The following is a 21432-nucleotide window of genomic DNA, read 5'->3' as shown; positions in this document are numbered from 1 at the left end:
AAAATCGGCGAATATTGCCATCATGCACCTTTGGAAGGTTGCAGGAGCATTGCACAAGCCAAACGGCATTCGTCGATAAGCGAAGGTACCAAAAGGACATGTGAACGTTGTTTTGTCTTGGTCATCAGGATGAATTGGTATTTGAAAGAAGCCTGAGTAACCGTCTAGATAGCAGAAATGAGAATGCTTGGCTAATCGTTCTAACATCTGGTCTATGAATGGTAAAGGAAAATGATCTTTTCGGGTTGCTTTGTTTAGCTTTCTATAATCAATGCACATTCTCCATCACGATTCAATTCGTTTGGTTATAGTTTCTCCTTTTTCATTTTCGATCACTGTTATACCTCCTTTCTTTGGTACTACGTGTACAGGGCTAACCCATTTGCTATCAGATATAGAATATATAATACCTGCCTCTAATAACTTCGTTACTTCCTTCTTCACTACCTCACTCAGGATCGGGTTTAGTCTCCTCTGATGTTCCCTAGAATTTTTACAGTCTTCTTCTAGCATGATGCGGTGCATACAAATAGAAGGACTTATCCCTTTGAGATCGGTGATGTTGTATCCTAGTGCGGTTGGATATTTTCTTAAGATATGTAGGAGTTTTTTGGTTTCGAGTTTTCCTAGGTCTGCATTGACTATTACGGGTCGTTCAAGTTCTAAGTCTAGGAATTCATATCTCAGATTTTTGGGAAGTGTTTTCAGGTCGAGGGTAGGTTTCTTAAGGCATTGATTCAGTCTGTCTTCTACATGATAGTCGGACAAATCGTCATTTTCTAATTCTGTTTCTTTTATGCATTCATCGATGATATCCATGAAGTAACATGTGTCTTCTATTGCAGGTGCTTTCAAAAATTTGGAAAGGATGAACTCAATTTTCTCTTCTCCTACTTCGAAAGTGAGTCGTCCTCGTTTTACGTCTATGATGGCACCGGCGGTTGCTAAGAAGGGTCTTCCCAGTATAATGGGTGTAACTTCATCTTCTCTTATGTCCATAATTATAAAATCGGTGGGAATGTAGAATTGACCTATGCGCACGGGAACGTTTTCAAGAATTCCTACGGGATATCTAACGGAACGATCTGCTAATTGCACAGACATTTTGGTTGGTCTTAATTATCCCATTTCAAGTCTCTTGCATATGGACAAGGGCATAACACTGATACCGACTCCTAAATCGCATAAAGCTTTGTCTATGACAAATTTTCCTATGTGACAGGGTATAGAGAAACTACCAGGATCTTTAAGTTTAGGAGGCATATTCTGGATTATCGCGCTGCACTCAGCAGTGAGTGTAACGGTTTCGCTCTCTTCAAGTTTCCTTTTATTAGATAGAATTTCTTTTAAGAACTTAGCATATGAGGGCATCTGTGTAATAGCTTCTGTAAAAGGAATGGTGACGTTTAATTGTTTCAGTAGGTCAACAAATTTTTTAAATTGGCCCGCGTCTTTGGTTTTAATTAGCCTCTGAGGATAAAGGATGGGTGGTTTGTAAGGAGGTGGAGGTACATAAGGTTCTTTGTTTTCTGCGGTATCCTTATTAAACTCTTCCTTTTCCTTAGGTTTACTTTCTTCCTCAGTTGACTTTTTAGAGTTTTGGTTCTCAATCCTTGGGTCAGACGGTCCCTCTACCTCTGTTCCACTTCTTAATATAATTGCATGAGCGTGGCTTTTCGGATTAGGTTGGGGCTGTCCAGGAAATGTACCAGTTGGGGCAGCAGTAGGCGCTTGTTGTTGAGCTACTTGTGAGATTTGTGTTTCCAGCATTTTGTTATGGGTAGCCAGGGCATCTACTTTACTTGCTAGTTGTTTAATCTGTTCGTTAGTGTGTACATTCTGGTTTAAGAACTCTTTATTGGTTTGCTGTTGAGAAGCTATGAAGTTCTCCATCATGATTTCCAAATTGGATTTTCTAGGAACGTTATTGTTAGGTGTAGATGGGGTCGGCTTTTGATATCCAGGAGGTATAACTGGGGCTTGACTGGGAGCTTGTCCTGGTGCGTATAAAGCATTGTTACTCTTATATGAAAAATTAGGATGGTTCTTCCAGTTTGAGTTATAGGTATGCGAGTAAGGATTTCCTTGAGCATAGTTCACCTGCTCTGCTTGGATTCCTGTTAGGAGTTGACAATCTGTAGGAGTGTGACCTTGAATTCCACAGACTTTGCAATTTTGAGTTACAGCATCCACGGTGGCTGGAGGTGATACATTTAAACTTTCAATTTTCTGGGCAAGAGCATCCACTTTTGCACTAACATGATCAAGGCTACTTATCTCGTACATGCCAGTTTTCGTTTGAGGTTTTTCTACCATTGTTCGGTCGCTTCCCCACTGATAATGGTTTTGGGCCATGCTTTCGATAAGTTGGTAAGCGTCAGCGTAAGGTTTATCCATAAGCGCACCACCTGTGGCGGCGTCTATTGTTAATCTTGTGTTGTATAAGAGACCATTATATAAGGTATGAATTACTAACCAGTCCTCTAAACCATGGTGTGGACAAAGTCTCATCATGTCTTTGTATCTTTCCCATGCTTCGAAAAGAGACTCGTTATCTTTCTGTTTAAATCCATTTATCTGGGCTCTTAACATAGTTGTTTTGCTTGGAGGAAAATATCGGGCAAGAAAGACTTTCTTCAACTCATTCCATGTGGTGACTGAGTTGGAAGGAAGAGACTGAAGCCATCTTCTAGATTTATCTCTTAACGAGAAAGGAAAGAGACAAAGTCGAATTGCCTCTGAAGTGACACCATTAGCTTTAACAGTATCAGTGTATTGAACAAATACGGATAAATGAAGGTTTGGATCCTCGGTAGGATTTCCAGAAAATTGGTTCTGTTGCACTGCCTGCAACAGTGAAGGTTTAAGTTCGAAGTTGTTTGCTTCAATTGCGGGTGGAGCAATACTCGAATGCGGCTCATCTTGCGATGGAGCAGCGTAATCTCGAATAGCACGAGCTAGTTCTGCCATCTCGGGTATCAGCGAAGGAAGAAGATTTTTGAGATCAGGAATTTCGATTGGAGGAAGATTGTTTGCGGCACGATACTCCCGAATTCGTCGTAAGACTCGGAGATATCGTTCAACGTCGTTGATTTGTAAGTAGTACGGTTCGCCTTGTGAGCGAGTGTGTGGCATACAAATCAATGAAACACAAAAGGAAAAATAAAAATTACCTTAGTATCTATAGCGTAACAGAAGAGTTACGATATCGACTAAATAAAATTCCCCGGCAACGGCGCCAAAAACTTGATCGCGACTTTATGAGTCTATTGGGGTATTAACTGCAAGTGCACAGTCTAATCGCGTAGTTTTAAAAGATATCGATCCCACAGGGACTTAATGAATCGATATACCTTTTTTTTAGGGTTACTTCGTAAAGCTAAGGCGGATGATACTTTGATGATTAGGGGGAAAAGTAAAACTAAAATTGGATCTAGATTAAATATCAAATAACGCGGATATCGGTATGTAGTTCGTCGTAATTAGGGAATCAAATCTTCGTTGGTTTCTTAGTTTTAAAATAAGTCCTTTCATTAGACACTATTGATTAAAAGCCTTTTCTCAAACTCTCGCTCTGTTGAATAGACTATGATTTTACCTTAACGTACGCTCTCACTATTTAGTTAAAACTAAAATCACTTTTTGAAAACAATAGAATCTATAGAAACTCTTTTTATTAAAATACTAACCGTCTAAACACCATCGTCTCAAACTCTCGCTCTGTTGACTTAGATTATATGAATAAACTTAAATGCTTAACTCTCGTCCTCTCATTTAACCTTTAAAAATACTTTTTGAAAATGATTAGAATTTAATTAACTCTAAAAATTGCTTTCGCTCTGATTTAAAGTTAATGTCCAATTTACACTGTACAGTTAAAATCTCAAACTGTCGTTCTATTGATTTTAACTTCTTTATGTCTTGTACTCTCGTACAAAAACTTTGGTATTAACTCTGTAAATTGAGACCATAAAAAGAGTGACTATATTTTTAAACAAATCCGACTCAGTTTTGATTCCTTTATCCCGCTTACTTTACATACCGATATCTAAATTAATTAGTCGGACATGCTAAATAGGCCTAAACAATTATTATGCTTAAATACAGCCATATCAGACAAACAATATAGATAAACAGCAGCACAGAGCATATATAAGTTAAAACAATAAATTAATGAACCTGTAAAATTAATAGAAATCTTGGTTGTTCCCTAGCTTCGATGCTTGAACACTCCACCACAAACCGGTTGGATTTGTTCTTCACAACTCTTGAGCAGACAGGAAAATAAAAACAAAGAAGTAAAATACTATGATCTAACGTAAGGTTAGATCCAGTAAAAGTTACACAATAGTTTCCGGTGTAGAAACTATTGTGAGAAAATTAATTGAATGCCTAAAAAAACTAAGCTATAAAAGAAAAAGGAAGTAAAAATGCTAAGGTAATAAACTGCTGGAGAAAATATGGAATGCTGAGAAAAAAATATAATGCTGTAAAAATAATGCACGGCGTGGAAATCTGGAAAAGAGAGAGAGCGTCAAGGCACCACTTAAGATCTATTTATATTAATCCATCATGTAACCGTTTCCCAAAAATTCCTTCAGTAGGTTTCCTCGTGTGTCAACGAGTCAAGCGAAGAAAAAGGCCGAACGTGCTTCTGTTACGCGTCAAAGCCAAAAAAATAGGAATGGGGGTGTGACGTATGTCACACCCTGTGTTACGCTCGTAACACTGAGCAGAGGGGCATGACGCTCGTCATGCCTTGTGTGGCGGTCCTCATAGCATCACAGCGCATTTCCTTGTGGTTGTGGGTTGGGCTTTAGTGGAATGCTTCTTTTTGGAGAATCCTCTTTTTGCACCCCTTTTCTTTCCTTTTTACACATGCTTCAGTTTATGTTACCTGAAATAAATAGAAGGAAAATACCAAGTAATATCGAATAATATAAAATAAATCGAATCAAATAATAATATAATTTAATTAAATTGAGTCCAAAAATGTGATATTATTTCATGTTATCAATCACGCCGAATCTCCACAGACGTCTAAATACTTGATTCTGAGATCAATGGCTTCTTCAAGCCCCATAATACACACTTCATACTTAGCCATATTATTTTTACACTTGAAAGTTAATCTAGCTGTAAACGGAAAATGCATGCCTTAAGGAGTAATAGTCACTGCCCCAATACCATTACCATACTGATTAACAGCTCCATCAAATACAATTCCCCAATGGGAACCAGGTTCTGGCCCTTCTTTAAGCAATGGTTCATCATAATCTTTCATCTTCAAGTCCAAGATCTCTTCATCAGGGAAGTCATATTGCACTGACTAGTAATCTTCAATTGGTTGGTGAGCCAAATGGTTAGCCAAGATACTACCTTTGATTGCTTTTTGAGATCGGTATTCAATATCATACTCTGATAACAACATCTGCCAATGGGCAATCCTCCCAGTTAAAGTAGGCTTCTCAAAAATATGCTTGATTAGATCCATTTTGGATATCAACCAAGTGGTATGATTCATCGTATATTGACGCAGACGCTTAGCAGCTCAAGCCAATGCACAACAAGTGTTCTCCAGCATAGAATATCGAGTCTCACAATCGGTGAATTTCTTACTGAGGTAGTAAATTGCATATTCTTTCTTTCCAGTTTTGTCTTGCTGACCTAGAACACAACTCATACTCTCTTCGAGCATAGTTAAATACACGATCAATGATCTTCCTTCAACAGGCGGAGATAGAACCGGAGGCTCAAGCAGATACCCTTTGATACTGTCAAAAGCTTTATGGAAATCCTCGGTCCAATCACAAGACTAATCTTTCCGAAGAAGGTTGAATATAGGAGCACATGTGGCAGTCATATGCGATATGAATTTGGAGATATAACTCAAGCGACCGAGAAAACCTCTGACTTGCTTCTCAATATTGGGCGCGAGCATCTCTTGTATTGCTTTGACCTTGGAAGGATCAACTTCATTACCCTTCTCGCTGACAATAAATCCCAACAACTTACCAGAACGAACACCGAAAGCACACTTATTGGGATTCAAGCGAAGTTTGTACTTTCTCAAACGCTGGAATAGCTTCAACAAATGCTCAACATGTTCTTCTTCATCACTAGATTTAGCAATCATATCATCAACATAGACTTCGATCTCTTTATGAATCATATCATGAAAAAGAGTGGTCATCGCTCTCTGGTAAGTTGCACCAACATTCTTTAGACTGAAAGGCATCACTCTATAACAAAATGTTCCCCAGGATATAATGAATGTGGTCTTCTCCATATCTTCGGGTGCCATTTTGATTTGATTATATCCAAAAAATTCGTCCATAAACGAAAAGACTTTGAATTTAGCTATATTACCTACCAACATGTCAACGTGTGGCAGAGGGAAATCATCTTTCGGACTAGCTTTGTTCAAATCTCAATAATCGACGCACATACGGACTTTTCCATCCTTCTTCGGAACAAGCACAATGTTGGCCACCCATTGCGGATACTCAGTAGTAACAAGGAAACCAACATCAATCTTCTTTTGCACTTTTTCTTTGATCTTTACTGCCATATCAGGATGAGTCCTCCTCAATTTCTGCTTGACTGGCGGGCATTCTGGCTTCAACGACAATCTATGCTCCACAATCTCAGAATCCAAGCCAGACATGTCTTGGTAGGACCAGGAAAATACATCTGGATACTCTCGGAAAATATCAATCAACCCCTTCTTAACCTCTAGACACAGTTGAAAGCCAATCTTGACTAACTCAATTTGGTCTTCGAATTGCTGAATGGCTTTTTCCTCTTGCTCAAGTAAACGAGTCAATTCATTAGACACTTCTTCATCACTTTCTTCCTCAGCCTCAAACACAGGGAATTCAAAGTTTGGAGAAGGAGTAGGATCATTGTATTCGATGGGTTTAGAAACCAACCTGCATAATGATTTGATATTTTGATTTTAGAGAAGTGAATTGTGACCAAATATTATGCAGATGAACAATTATTATTTACGTATTTATGTTTTTTGTGATTACCATTTTTCAGAAAAGCAAAAAGTAAAAGTAAAACATCATAGATGTGGATGAATAAAATTGTATTTTATTAATGATCAAATTGAAAGATGCCTAACAATGTTCACTTCTCCCTTAGGCATAGGAGAAGGATTTCAAAAATAATAAAACAATTACTTAGAATGATGAACAATAACCAGAACATCGATAATGATCCAATTGTTGCAAGATTTTCCATGCATCACAAAATTGGTGTCGTCTTCATCTTCACCATCCTCAATCACTACAACTGAGTGTTGTTCATTACCATGGATGAACCCTCCGCTACGGAAAGTAGGTTGCACATCTTCAGCTTTGACAACATACATCCCTTGCTGGAAACCCAAACCGGATATGTTATTGTTCTCGGCGAACTCTACCATCCGGCCCCACTGATCAGAACTACCATATTCAACAATCTTCTGAGCATCTTTAAAAGAGGACATAGGTGCCCCAACTTTCTTCTCTTCAGCAATAGATAGAGCTTGGAACAGGGTTCCAATCTCATCCTCAGCTTCTACATATGAGAAAGACGACAAATGACTCACCAACAACGCTTTCTCTCCACCCATAATGACGAGCTTTCCATTCTTCACGAACTTCAACTTCTGATGCAGAGTGGACATCACAGCTCCTGCCTCATGTTTCCATGGCCTTCCTAACAAGCAACTATAGTCTGGGTGGATATCCATTACTTGAAAATTAGTTTGGAAATCACCCAGACCTTTCTTCACTAGAAGGTCCACCTCACCAATAACAGTCTTACGAGAACCATCAAAAGCTTTGACGATCACGCCACTGTATCTCATCGGAGCTCCTTGATACGACAATCTGGACAGAGTTGACTTCAGGAGTACACTCAATGAAGAATCGGTATCAACCAACACATTGGATAACACATCCTCCTTGCAGTTCATTGAAATATGTAGTCCAGAATGTGATTTCTGCCTTCTTCGGGAAGTTCTTCATCACAAAAACTCAGATTGTTGCAAGAAGTAATGTTGGCAACAATATGGTCAAACTGGTCCACTGTTACATCATGTTCCACATAAGCTTGCTCCAATACCTTTTGCAATGCTTTTCTGTGCGCTTCAAAATTCATAAGCAGAGACAACACTGAAATCTTGAAAGGAGTTTGAAGCAGTTGCTCCACCATATTGAATTCACTCTTCTTAATCAAACAGAGCACATCATCATCATCGTTAGGCTTTAGCTTGCTGGATTCACAAGACTGACACGTAAGAGCACTAACCGGACTTGTTACAGGCACTTCAACCTTCTTACCAACATCCTCTATATCCTTCAGGAAAATAGGACCAAACACAGGACCGCTACGGGTCACCTTCGCTATATCGGCAATATTCATAACAGATTAGTCGTAGGCAACGGGACCTCTTGACCATTCTCCACCATTGTTGCATTATACTGATAGGGAACAACTCTATCATATGCATACGGGACTGGGCCCGCTAACCGTATCACTAACGGTGATACCGATCTGTTGGCCCTGTTACTACTGCTACTATCGAACTGAATTACCACCCGTTCAGGGGTCTTAAACACTGGCACTATCACATTGGCATCATCTATATCTCTTGATTGTTGAATCTGAATCACATTCTCGTCCATCAACCTTTGGATATCTCTCTTGACAACCGAACACCCATGGGGTTTCACACTGCAAATTGCATAACTGTCATGGTCATGTTCACAACCACTAATCGTGCACAGGGTCTTATGCATCTGAACCAAGGATCGACGGATACGTCGTACATCAAACACACGGAAGCTTTCTGGACAGCCATCTACCATATTAACAGAGGGATTACCATGAGCTGGCAATGGGTTAGCTTTAACATTCGGTGCACGGTCCTTAAAGGACACCATCCCGTTCTTTACTAGCTTCTGGAACTCGTATTTCAATGGGTAGCAATTCTCGATATCATGACCAGGAGCCCTTGATGAAAGGCACAACGGAGTTCTGTCTTATACCACCATGGAAGTGGTTCTGGAATTTGTGACGGATTTCTTGGTGGGAGAAGGTTCTTGAGAACCAAAGACGGGTATAATTCAGCATATGACATAGGAATAGGGTCGAAAGAGACCTTATTCCTCTCAAAGTTTTGTTATTATTGTTGATTATTATTGTTGTTGTTGTAGTTGTTCATTTTTTGTTGCGGTTGTTGTTGACGTTGTTGTTGTTGAATTGGAATAGGTTGATTGTTGGAAAATACTGGAATAATGGATGAAACTTGATTATGATGTTGTCGCGGTTGCGGACTCCTTCTGACATGAGGCCTCCTCTGCCTCCCTGCTGACACTGCATTAGTCTCACCTTCCTTCTTCCTGACGAATCTGTTACCATACTTCTTGCTTGAAGATACTTCCTCCTTAGACAAATGTCACTCACAGACACCCTCTTCTAATCTCATCCCCATATTTTCCATTTCGGTAAAGTCACTAGGGGAACTAGCAATCATCCGTCCGTAATAAAACGAACTCATGGTCTTGAGGAAAATCTTAGTCATTCCTTTTTCTTCCAACAAAGGGTTTATTTGAGCAGTAAGCTATCTCCATCTTTGGGCGTACTCTTTAAATGTCTCTTTGTCTTTCTAAGACATCGACCTCAGCTGGTCTCTATCTAGAGCCATATCAATGTTGTATTTAGATTGCCTCACAAAGGCCTCACCCAAATCATTAAATATGCAAACACTTGCACTATCCAATCCCATGTACCACCTCAGAGCAGCACCAGTCAGACTGTCCTAAAAGTAGTGAATCAATAACTGATCATTATTGATTTGCATCGATATTTTCTTGGTATACATGACAAGATGGCTAAGTGGGCAAGTATTTCCCTTATACTTTTCAAAGTCAGGGACTTTGAACTTCATCAGGATATTGACTTTGGGAACCAGGCAAAGTTCTGCGGCACTCTTACCAAACAAATATTTTCCTCTCAAGGTTTTCAACTCCTTTCGCAGCTCAAGGAATTGGTCTTTCATCTCATCCATCTTTTCATAAACATCCGGACCCTTAGACGACTCATAATGGTAGATGGTGTCCTCAACACGAGGCAGAGTGTGAAAAACTGGAGGCGGCACATGCATGACAAGGATAGATGCCGACATGGAAGCAAAAGTGGGTGCAAACCCTTCAAGCACAAAGTTCGGAGGCATCCCCCACGGGAATCCGGCAGGCATAGCAGGAGCAAACTGAGTGGAAGGCACGGTTAAAGTAGCAACCTTTGAGATGATAGTTCTCTGAGGAGGAGGAGTTTCAGGCGTTGGAGAAGATTGACTATGAGCAGCTAGAACAGACTCCATCATGCCAGTCAAACGGGCAATCTCGTCCTTCAACTCTCGGTTCTCTTCTTCCAAGTGTTCCATGATTCTCGGATGACTGGCGTGAGTATTGTATCGATGAGTCAACTTGGCAGAAGCACATAAGAATAACCAATAAGACATATAGCGGAAGAAAGACCTGTTATGCAAATGATGCATGAAATGCGATATTTTGATTGTTTTTATTTTCAAGGAACATACTATTTTATTTGAAAATATATGTAATAATAACAATTGTAACAATTTGATTGACCATAAAAATCTCTTTTATTCATATAATTTGGAAGGATTACACTGAGTACATTTTCAGAAACCAAAATAAAAATACAAGAGAAAAGGAAACTACTCATCCTAAGGATCCCCTAACGACGGTGTCAGATGATCTGACTGCAGGCGCGTACTTCCTTCGGATCTCGGACTCAAAATAAGTCTTCATCTGAGCCTTCTCGAGGACAAGCTGATCAACAATCTTCTTCGAAGCACCGGAAGGTTGAGGCATACTAGAGGAAGATGGACCCTCTAGCTCTCTCTGTCTCTTCACTGCTCAGTCTTCAAGAAGTTCAATAAGCGCATCTTTATCCTTAGACTCAAGCTGTAACTCCTCATGATTTCTGCTCAAAGCATGGAACCGCTCTTCCCGCATATCTTTCTCTTGCATCATCTTGGCAAGTGTTTCTTTCAACTCCTCTACATCCTAGTTAGGGAGAGTTAATGGCTCAACCACAACCATATACATAGATCTCTCACAAGCATACGACATCTTCAACTCCAAAGCTACACAGTTGCACAGACCAAGCTCAGATCTTCCTTTCCTATGCACGTTATACAAACATGTACCATCTTCTTCTTAAAAAGTTGGGGATCTTTACCCTCTTGATAGAAAAAACCTTCTAGCTGAGTGTTATTAGGTTTGTCTCTCAAGGGGAACCCAAGTTGACGACGAGCCAAAGCAGGGTTGTAGTTGATTCCTCCTTGTGTACCAATAAGGGGATATTAGAGAATTCACCATAACTGTCAATAATATCCAAACTACTCAATGAAGAATCATACTAAAATATATCATCATTAGTGAGGGACATAAGTCTCTGAGACCACCGTAGACATTGTTTGTTCTCCACAAAAGCAGGTGTCTGAGGCAAGTGTGAAATAAACCACTTGTACAGAAGAGGAACACAACACACAATAGTCTCACCACCTTTAGAATTCCTCAAATGAAAATATAAGTACATATCACCTAACAGAGTAGGCACAAGATTCCCAATCAAGAAGATTCTAATGGCGTTAACATCAACAAAATCGTCAATGTTAGGGAATAAAGTTAAACCATAGATGAGCAACACAAAGATGACTTCGAAAGCATCCACACTACCGGCTTGAGAAAAGAAAGTAGCTTTCCCTATGAGGAACTCAGAAGTCAACCCAAAGATTCCTCCTTTCTTCACCCAATGAGCCTCAATCTCAGACTTCTTCAGATGAACAGCTTCAGTTATGATATGAGATCTAGGAATCTCCTCCAATCCACTAAATGACACTTTATTAGAAATAGGTATTCCCAAAAGATGGACATACTCCTCTTACGTAGGAACAAGCTGATAATCAGGAAAAGTGAAGCAACAATAGAAAGGATCATAGAACTGAACCAAAACACTCAAGAGTCCTTCGACCACATCAGCAGATAACACAGATAGAAGCTTCTCATGACATTGTTTGAAGTCTGAGGGATCTAATACAAAAGATGATAACTTCCTTATCTCTTTCAAATAGGGACATCTGAAACTGTACTTCTTAGTGTTCATTCATCCACAATCCATGGTTTGTAAATATTTGCGAATAAAACCTCAGTTCCTTGAAGTTATTTTTCGTGTGATGAATTTTATGATGCGCATGAATGCATGAATGCAACAATAAAAAATAAGGGATCACACACAAGGCAAACAAAGGTCAAGGGATGAATCAAGTCTTTGTCAAGATCAATCGTCCATTTTGGTGGATTATGGTTTTCACCTTATCAACACCCAAGTTCCATTGATATTGACAAGACTTGATTGGATCAACCAAGAATCAAGGGTTTATTATGACTCACGAGTATGAAGTCAGGTTAAGAACCATCCCAAAGGAGTGTACTAAGGATAAAAACATGTAGATTATGTTCTAAAAGGTCCCCAGAGTCTTAATTCCATCTATCGGATATTACAGGTTAGGAAAACTAACTCATCAACCCGAAATATTCTCAAGAGAAACTCGTCTGAGTGTAGTATCACGTAACAACTGTTATCAAGTTTACACTTGAACATTCTCCGCACTACGTCCTAAATAGGCCAAGTTGGGTTAAATGTTCTACGATCCTCAGCTTCTCGGACCTCAAATCAGAGAAAGTAATGTCTAACCACAAATAACTTATGTGACATCAATAGCTCCAAAAGGGTCTCCACTGAGTAAGTGGGTCTCAAGCCAACTTGTTAAGGACTACTCCACACAAGTCGAACATGACTATACCATCCTCCTATCTTAATTCCACACAAGCCAACTTGTTAAGGACTACTCCACACAAGCAGATTATATCATACATACAAAGATACAAACATAAAATATATAGTTATATACACATAAAAAAGTAGGCTAAACCCACTGGACACTACTCCCTAGCAGAGTCGCCACTTCATTTCTGTAGCGGTAAATTCATGACCATTAAGCTATCAAGAAACTTAACGTCAATAAAACCAGAGTCGCCACCGTGATTTTATTGGTTCCAAAGGAAAAGGGAAAAGTACTAACAAAAGCCAAAGATGAGAAGTTCTCAAATTAAAACTAATAAAATGTGAGAGATTACAGGTAAGGGGGTTGATTACAAAGAGGGAAGGTGTTAGCACCCAAAGTGTCCTAGGTACTCCTAGGGGCCCCTTTTTTTATGTGTGTATGTGCTTTTGGTATAAAATTATGTTTGCAATAAATAGAGTGTGGTGATGAGAAAAGAATTCATTAATTTATATTTTTATGTTTGACAAGACCTTCGTACTTGTGCATACGTACCAACGTAAAAATGAGGGATCAAAACCTCGTAGTTCGTGGTATCAATTTCAAAGTGAGTTGCTTGCTTTTAACAAAAGTTTAAGTTTAGAAGAGGCACAAAAGGCCTAAAAGAGTTTGAATTAGTGTTAGTTCTTTTTATCTTTTGAAATTTTAAGTTAAGTATGGTTAAGTTCATTCACAAGTTTGATTAAGAAAAAGAGTTCAAAAATGCAATGGTATAAGGCCAAACTTTCTAATTTGCAATAAAGTCTAAGTTTAAAAAATCACAAGCAAAGAAGATTTTGAAAGAGGGGAGAGATTTGAAATTTAAGAAGTGGGAGGAGATGAAGAGACTAATCCTAAGCAAAAATTTAAAACTTAAGGGTTGAAAATACCTGACCAGTGGGATACAATCCAATAGACAAGAGTGTCATATAGAAACACACTTTCCCTTGGACTTTAAAATCAAGAAACATCAACAAGCAAGATGAAGAACAAGGCATCAAATAAAGATAGCCACATCTAAGCTAGTAATTCCATAGTCTTCTTCATAATCTTCCCCATGAATCAGATGACATACTCATTGAATGGCTCAGAAATAGGTATTAGACACGGGTTCAAAGTAACATTTGCATCAATACCATATAGCAGATGAACTCAAAAGGGATCTTAATACTTGCATCAGATGAAAGCCCAATTCTCAATGTCTTGGCTTCAGAAAAGTTGGCATTGGCCAAGTCCTTTTGCATAGGGAGTGTTGCCTAATTCTAAGTCCAAGTCTCAGATTAAATCCAACAGTCCACACAAACATTTTTTAGGGGTTTTTGTTGTTATTATGTACATTAAGGTCCCAATACCACAAACACAAACAAGGGACAAGACAAGTATATACAATCACAATATATGGTTCAAGTAAGCAAAGTAAAAATGCCATTAAAATAAACAAGTTAAATGATATGAGATATCATAGGTCAATGTAATGAATGGGATATAAGGGGATTGAAGATGAAGAGGGAGGGGAAATGAGACAAACACAAATTGGACAAGGGAAAGATTTTATCAAATTAAAATCATTCATTCAATTTGGGAGATGGAATGTACATTCCATAAATCTCCTAAATCCAATGATTTTAATCCAACAAAGTCAAATCAACCTTGACCAAGGTCCAAATAACATAGTCAAACTCAACAAGTCAATAAAAATAGCTCAACACAATTTATTCACAATTAAACAAATTAAAATCAATTAAAAATACATTAAATTAAATATGTTTAATCAAAAACCTAAAATCTCTCCAAAACACCAAATAAATGGTTAAGAGACTTATCCTAGGTCAATGAAGGTCAAAGGACCTTGGACAAAAAGTTTCATAATTTTTGGAAACTTAAAAGTATTTTTAAACAATTAAAAGCATGCACTAAAACAATTATATCATGAAAAATATTAATATTGATCCAAAAAAAAATTTAATTCAGAAAATGAAAGAGAAAGATATTTGAATTTTTTTGGTGAAAGTCCCATATTTTTTGGATCAATATTAAAATTAATATGAACTAATGAAAATAAAGCAATTAAAAGAGAAAATTAAAAAATTAAAAAAACGTGGACCACTTGATCTCCCTCATTAATTGAGGTGGCAGATCAAGTGGCTCCAAACGCGCGTTCCACAAGGTCATTAGTCAACAACGCAACAGGAATGGTAATTACAACCAACGCGTGAGATTAAAACAATTTGAAAGGATTATGTGGTTCAGAAGTGTGTTAACACATCGCCGGAGCCAGAGCTCCGATCTTCTTCTCCAGTGGACCTCACCGGACTGGTCTACCTTCAACCTCATCAAAATGAAAAAGGAGGACATGAATTTAAAGAAAAAATGATCAGGAGCTTGAATCTGGCCTCAATTTTGTCTAACTCCAAGTATATAGAAAGATACAAGGAGTTGAATTTTGAGGATCATTATCTGGGTTACTTCGATTTAACCTCTAAGCAACTCAATCTTGTTCCCTATATCGGTAGGACTTCAGACAACCAAAAATCAACAAGAATAGTGGAGAATTGAGTGAGAATCGAAGAGATGAAAAATTCTAAAAATCACCTTCAATGTAACTTCAGATTGGCACAATCTTGCTCTCAATTATGCTTGGCCTTGCTTCAGATGCTTGATGGAGTGGAAATGGATCAAAGAGGAGGAAGGACTCTTGGAGTTTCAATCTCAAAAATAGTGGGAGATTCAAACTCGATTTTCAAAGAAAATGTTCAAGCTTATCCTTTGAATGTGATGGTTTATGGTTGCTGATTCAAAGCTTGTGCGCCAGGGTCCTTAATTCTGAGCAATGAAGCTTCTATTTATAGCCAAGGAGATTGATAATTGCACACTTCATTTTTGGCCAAAGCTGGAAATATCACTTGCATGCTTGCATGGGCGTGTGATAGGCCCATCAAATAATGCACTTAGGTCTAAAATTATGTGTAAGCAATGCTGAAGTCATGTGGAAAAGCCATGCAATCGTGTATGAAAAGTGGAACTTCAAATTATCCAAATGGTCCTTCAACTTTATGCCATGCGCAAGTCATTTATACTTTGTCCAAATGAGACGAATTTTGACTTTTTGGAGAGGCTAGATCAATAGGAACAACTTTCATGTTGAACAATTTTTCATTTGAGGCTTGGATCATGATGAATTTTGAGATGGAAGTTTAGAAAATCAAACATATCAGAAAAATTTCTAAGTATCAAGCCATATGTTCACTTTTTCCACCTTGAGTAACTTTTTCTATGGACTTCAAATGAGAAACCTTCCTTCATAAAAGTTGTAGATATTTAAAATCCATTAAATTTGGTCATAAATTTGACCTCATTTGGATTTAGAATGAAGGAGTTATGCATTTTAGAAGTTGAGGAAAATCACTTGTTCAATGGTATTGACCCAAAATGACCTATAATGTTCCCTCTTATCACATGTATTTGCAAGTTGAATTTGCACTTACTCCAAAGATGAAAGTTGAAGTAGACATCTTTAATTTGATCATGAAATTTTAATTGCTTTCATATCATAAAAAGTGAGCAAGTTATGGTCTTGGGAAGTTGACCTCCAAACTAGGGTTTAGACAAAATGACCTATAATCTTTCGCCACACAAATTGACTTTACATGCAAAACTAGCTCTTGACCTCAACATGAAAGTTGTTTGGAATGTAATTTAGAATAACCTTTATCTTGGAATCATTTTCATATTACAAAGAATTGTAGGAGATAAGGTCTAGGGAACCCCAGTTTTGACGAGTTGACTTTCTCTGGTCAACCACCATGAACCAACTTGCTAGCTTGATATTCTATTGACTTTTGGGACTCATGGAGGATCATATATGCATAAGATGATGAAATGTGAAGTATAACTTGAAATATTTGATCAAATGTTGAAGAAACTTGTTAAAGAAGTCACACAAGATACCTAGATGAATCAGGGTTTCCAAGGCAAACAAACTCCAAACTCTTGATGATTTCTTGATCAAAATAAAATATGAAGATAATGGGGGATCCATGTATGAAACCTAGAGCCAATGTGGACCAATTCTGGATTGATCTCCTTGCAATGAGGGTCTTAAACCTTAGATATGAGCTTGATAGAGCATAGTTGAGCATGTGCACTACCTACAAAAGAGTTAAACAATACAAATGACATATTTTTGGTATTTTGGTTAATAAATAAATAAAAACAAAGTATGATACAATCACATGGTGCTTGGTGATCTCTCCCAATGCAATCCCAATGAATGAGGGGTAAGGAGGATGCCAAGGTGTGTTCCCAATGCTAATGCATATGATGAGAATAACATGAGGGATATTAGGGTCAAAATTGGGGTCTTACATATACGAGAAGGATTTAAACTTTCTTTACAAATGTTGAGTTTCATCATATCCCTCGAGATGAAAACCGGATGGCATATGCTCTTGAAACGTTAGCTTCAATGATTATGGTGAAATTCTGGAATGAAGTTCGTAATTTGTCTGTGATGCATCTTGATAGGCCAGCTCATGTGTTTGTTGTTGAAGAAGTTACAGATGAAAAGCCGTGGTATTTTGATATCAAGTGTTTTCTCCAAAATCAGATCTACCCGCCTAGGGCATCCTTGAAAGGTAAGAAGACTTTGAGGAGATTAGCTGGCAACTTCTACTTGAAAGGTGATGTGCTTTACAAGAGAAACTTCAATATGGTTCTGCTTAGATGCGTGGATAAACATGAAGTAAACTTATTGATGACTGAAGTCCATGAAGGTTCCTTTGGTACTCATTCCAATGGACACGCTATGGCTAAGAAGTTGTTGAGAGCAGGTTATTATTGGCTGACAATGGAATATGATTGTTGCAAGTTTGTGAAGAAATGCCACAAGTGTCAAATTTATGCAGATAAGATTCATGTTCCTTCGACACTGTTGAATGTCATTTCCTCTCCATGACCACTCTTCATGTGGGGAATTGATATAATTGAGCCTAAAGCTTCGAACGAACATCGTTTCATTCTGGTGGCTATTGACTACTTCACAAAATGGATTGAAGCGACATCATATGCGAATGTAACCAAGCAAGTTGTTGTAAGGTTTATAAGGAATCAGATTATATGCCGTTATGGTGTCCCAAGTAAGATCATTACTGACAATGGATCAAACTTGAATAATAACATGGTGGAAGCTCTTTGCAAAGACTTCAAGATAGCACACCATAATTCTTCTTCCTGCAGACCTAAGATGAATGAGGCTGTTGAAGCTGCGAACAAGAACATCAAGAAGATCATTCATAAAATGGTTGTAACCTATAAGGATTGGCATGAGATGCTACAATTTGCTTTGCACGGGTATCGTACATCCATCCTCACTTCAAAAGGGATAACCCCTTTCTCACTTGTTTATGGTATGGAAGTTGTACTCCCAATAGAGGTTGAGATTCCATCATTATGTGTATTGATGGAAGCTAAGTTGACTGAGGCTGAATGGTGTCAGACCAGGTATAATCAGTTGTATTTGATTGAATAAAAGAGGTTGATTGCCATGTGTCATGGTCAATTATATCAGTAGAGAATGAAGAAAGCTTTTGATAAGAAGGTCAAGCCTCGTGCATTTAGAGAAGGTGACCTTGTGCTCAAGAAAATTTTATCTTTCAAACCCGATGCTAAGGGCAAATAGACTCTTAATTATGAATGCCCATATGTTGTTAAGAGAGCCTTTTCAGGCGGTGCTTTGATTCTTACAACTATGGATGGTGAAAAGTTCAATCGTCCTGTGAATGCCGATGCAGTTAAGAAATACTTCGGCTAAAAAGAAAAGAACAGCTAGCTAAGTTGAAAACCCGAAAGGGCGGCTTTGGCAAAAATGAGTGTCTCGGTGGATTGAAAACCCGAAAGGGTGATCCAGGAAAAAATTAGAGACATAAAATATAAAAAATTATCCCGGTAGATTGAGTATCCTACCTTGGGGCAATTTATGCAAAAATTAGGGATTATGGTAAGTAACTACACTCGATTGATCTCCGGTCTTGGAACACTTTTGAGCAAGTCAGCCAACTCGTATTCATCATTTTCAACTGAAGCCAAGAGTATAGTGGATATTAAAGTAGGTAGAAGGATTAGTGATCACTTTATTCAATGTATCCCTTTCCATGTAAATTACCATTTTTTTGAACTTTTGTAAAGATCTATGGAGTCTTGTCATTTACAGACTACCATTCTATTAAATAAAGTTGAGCTTTTTATTCAATTGTTTCTACTCTTATTTATCTTTCAGCTAAATAAAATTGAATTTTCATGATGATAATTTTGAAAATTTTGAATAAATAAAAATGAAAATCATTTTTCTTAAAAAATAATAAAAGCCATCGATTTCAGTAAGGAATATCAACAGCAGTCTGAGAACAGGAAAGTCTTAAAAGTGAGGAGCATTGTTGGTTTTCCCCAAGCAGTTAGTTTGGTCCCTTTTTCCTCCCCAACGACAAATCAGTTTCCTCAACCGAGTTGGTTAATCTCTTCCCCAGCTGAGTTGAAGGCGCATATTCTCAATGACTTGTTTAGATTTAGCACATAGCTTTTTATTCCCCTCAAGTCGCCAGCGGAATTCACTCCTGATCCCTGCCAGCGCTGATTCTTGAGCAGTATTTTTGGTCCTCTGCAAGGTTGTCTCCCATTTGGTATGGTGTTGACCTAAAATTCCCTGTAGAGTTGATAAATCAGATCCTTAGCAAATCTTCTCTCCTTCCATAGCAGGAATTGAGATGTTTCGATGATGGATGATTTATATTCATCCCCACTTTTTCTCCAGTTGATGCCTCCATCATGTCGAGATTTATCGAGTGTTGTAGCGATGATTCAGATCAGTGACATCTGTATCCTTTGTGATTATTTTGTCAGCATAATCATTAATCATAAATACATATACATATACATTCATACACCAGATATTTCATTATGCATTATTATCGCATTTTGATTCCTTATTTTTCTGATCCTCTACTATGGTGACATTATTCTTCCCCATGCAAATTTGGTACATCTTTCCTCACTCAATTGTAGAGTGTTAGCCCCTTAAGTAGAAAGAATTTAACCTTTCTCATTCCCCACTGAGTTATTTCCTCGTGGATGATTATTATTTCAACTTCCTCCCCAGTTGATTATCTAGATGAAACCACTCCCCCTGAGTTATATCCTCACTGGGTCAAGTCTTTATTTGACCGTTTCTTTCTAGCTCTTACATAGATATATGATTTGGTCCCTCAAAAGTCTATTACCCAGTAACTGGTAATATTCTTCTCGATTTGCGAGTAATTTACTTTTACCCAATACCCGGTAACAGTAATCTACTTCCTCTTATTTTTTTCCCAGTGGATTCGTTTTACGTTTCCCCAGGTAGTCTATCATTGATATGTTCATCCTAACCGATGACGGATATTCTTTCTTTTGAGTCTACCCTTGATATGTTCACCTTAACCGGTGACGGATATTCTCTCTTTGGGTTTCTACCTAGTAAAAAGGTAGATGTAATCCCTATTTCATTCCCCAAAGAGTTAATCCTTGATATGTTCATCCTAATTGATGACGGATTTCCTCCTCTTTGTGGTCTTCTACCTAGTAACCGGTAGTTGTAAATCCTGCTTTCCTATCCGAGTCTATCCTTGATATGTTCATCCTAACCGGTGATGGACATTATCTTCGGTATTCTATCCAGTAACTGATAGATATAATTCCTATTTTCTCACCGGCAGTATATCCTTGATATGTTCATCTTAGCCGATGACGGATATTCTTCCTTTTGAGTTTATCCTTGATATGTTCACTTTAACCAGTGACGGATATTCTATCTCTTTGGTCTTCTACACAATAACCGATAGTTGTAAATCCTATTTGGCATATTCCCCAACAGGTTGTTCTTACCCAGTAACCGGTCACGAACACACCTATTTTTCCTCAGCGAGTTGTCCTTGATATGTTTACCCTAATTGGTAACGGATCTCTATCTGTCAAGGTATGTTATCTTCCTACCCGGTAGCTGGTATTTGATAATATAATTTTGATACTCCTGTGTTGAATTTCATTCTTCCTCAGTTGAGTTTGGGCGCGTATTTCCTCAGCGAAGTCGCCAATCTCCTGTTTGGTTAAGGTATTTCAACTTTGTTCTGATCTACCTCACTACGCAAAAAAGGTTTTTTAACAGCGCATCTTAGACAGCGCTTTTAAAAGAAAGCGCTGTCTAAGGTTAAAATAAAAATAAAACACGGCAAATGTTCTAAAAAAATAATGAAAGCGCTGTCTAAGGGGGGGTCTTAGACAGCGCTTTTAGAAAGCGCTGTCTAAGACCCCCCCTTAGACAGCGCTTTTAGAAAGCGCTTTTAAATATAGACCTTAGTCAGCGCTTTTGAGAAAGCGCTGTTTAAAGTCTTTCGATTAAAAAAAAAAGTTAGGAGTAATTTACAACTAATAACTCGTGTCATCCATAGTTGCATATTCAAGCAACAAACACTTGAAACAATCATTTATTTCCACTA

General features: G+C 38.1%; 1 non-coding gene across 1 annotated transcript; it reads left to right on the top strand.

Annotated features, from left to right (window-relative positions):
* The first annotated feature begins 2485 nt into the window (after positions 1–2485).
* On the top strand, positions 2486–2592 carry LOC127099809 (small nucleolar RNA R71). Its single transcript, XR_007794277.1, has one exon. It is a non-coding gene; the product is annotated as a small nucleolar RNA R71 (small nucleolar RNA).
* The last annotated feature ends 18840 nt before the right edge of the window (positions 2593–21432 follow it).

Source organism: Lathyrus oleraceus, chromosome 6 (genome assembly GCF_024323335.1).
Source record: "Lathyrus oleraceus cultivar Zhongwan6 chromosome 6, CAAS_Psat_ZW6_1.0, whole genome shotgun sequence".
Classification (NCBI taxonomy): domain Eukaryota; kingdom Viridiplantae; phylum Streptophyta; class Magnoliopsida; order Fabales; family Fabaceae; genus Lathyrus; species Lathyrus oleraceus.
The sequence above is the reverse complement of the archived record's forward strand: the minus strand, read 5'-3'. Positions and strand labels throughout refer to the sequence as shown.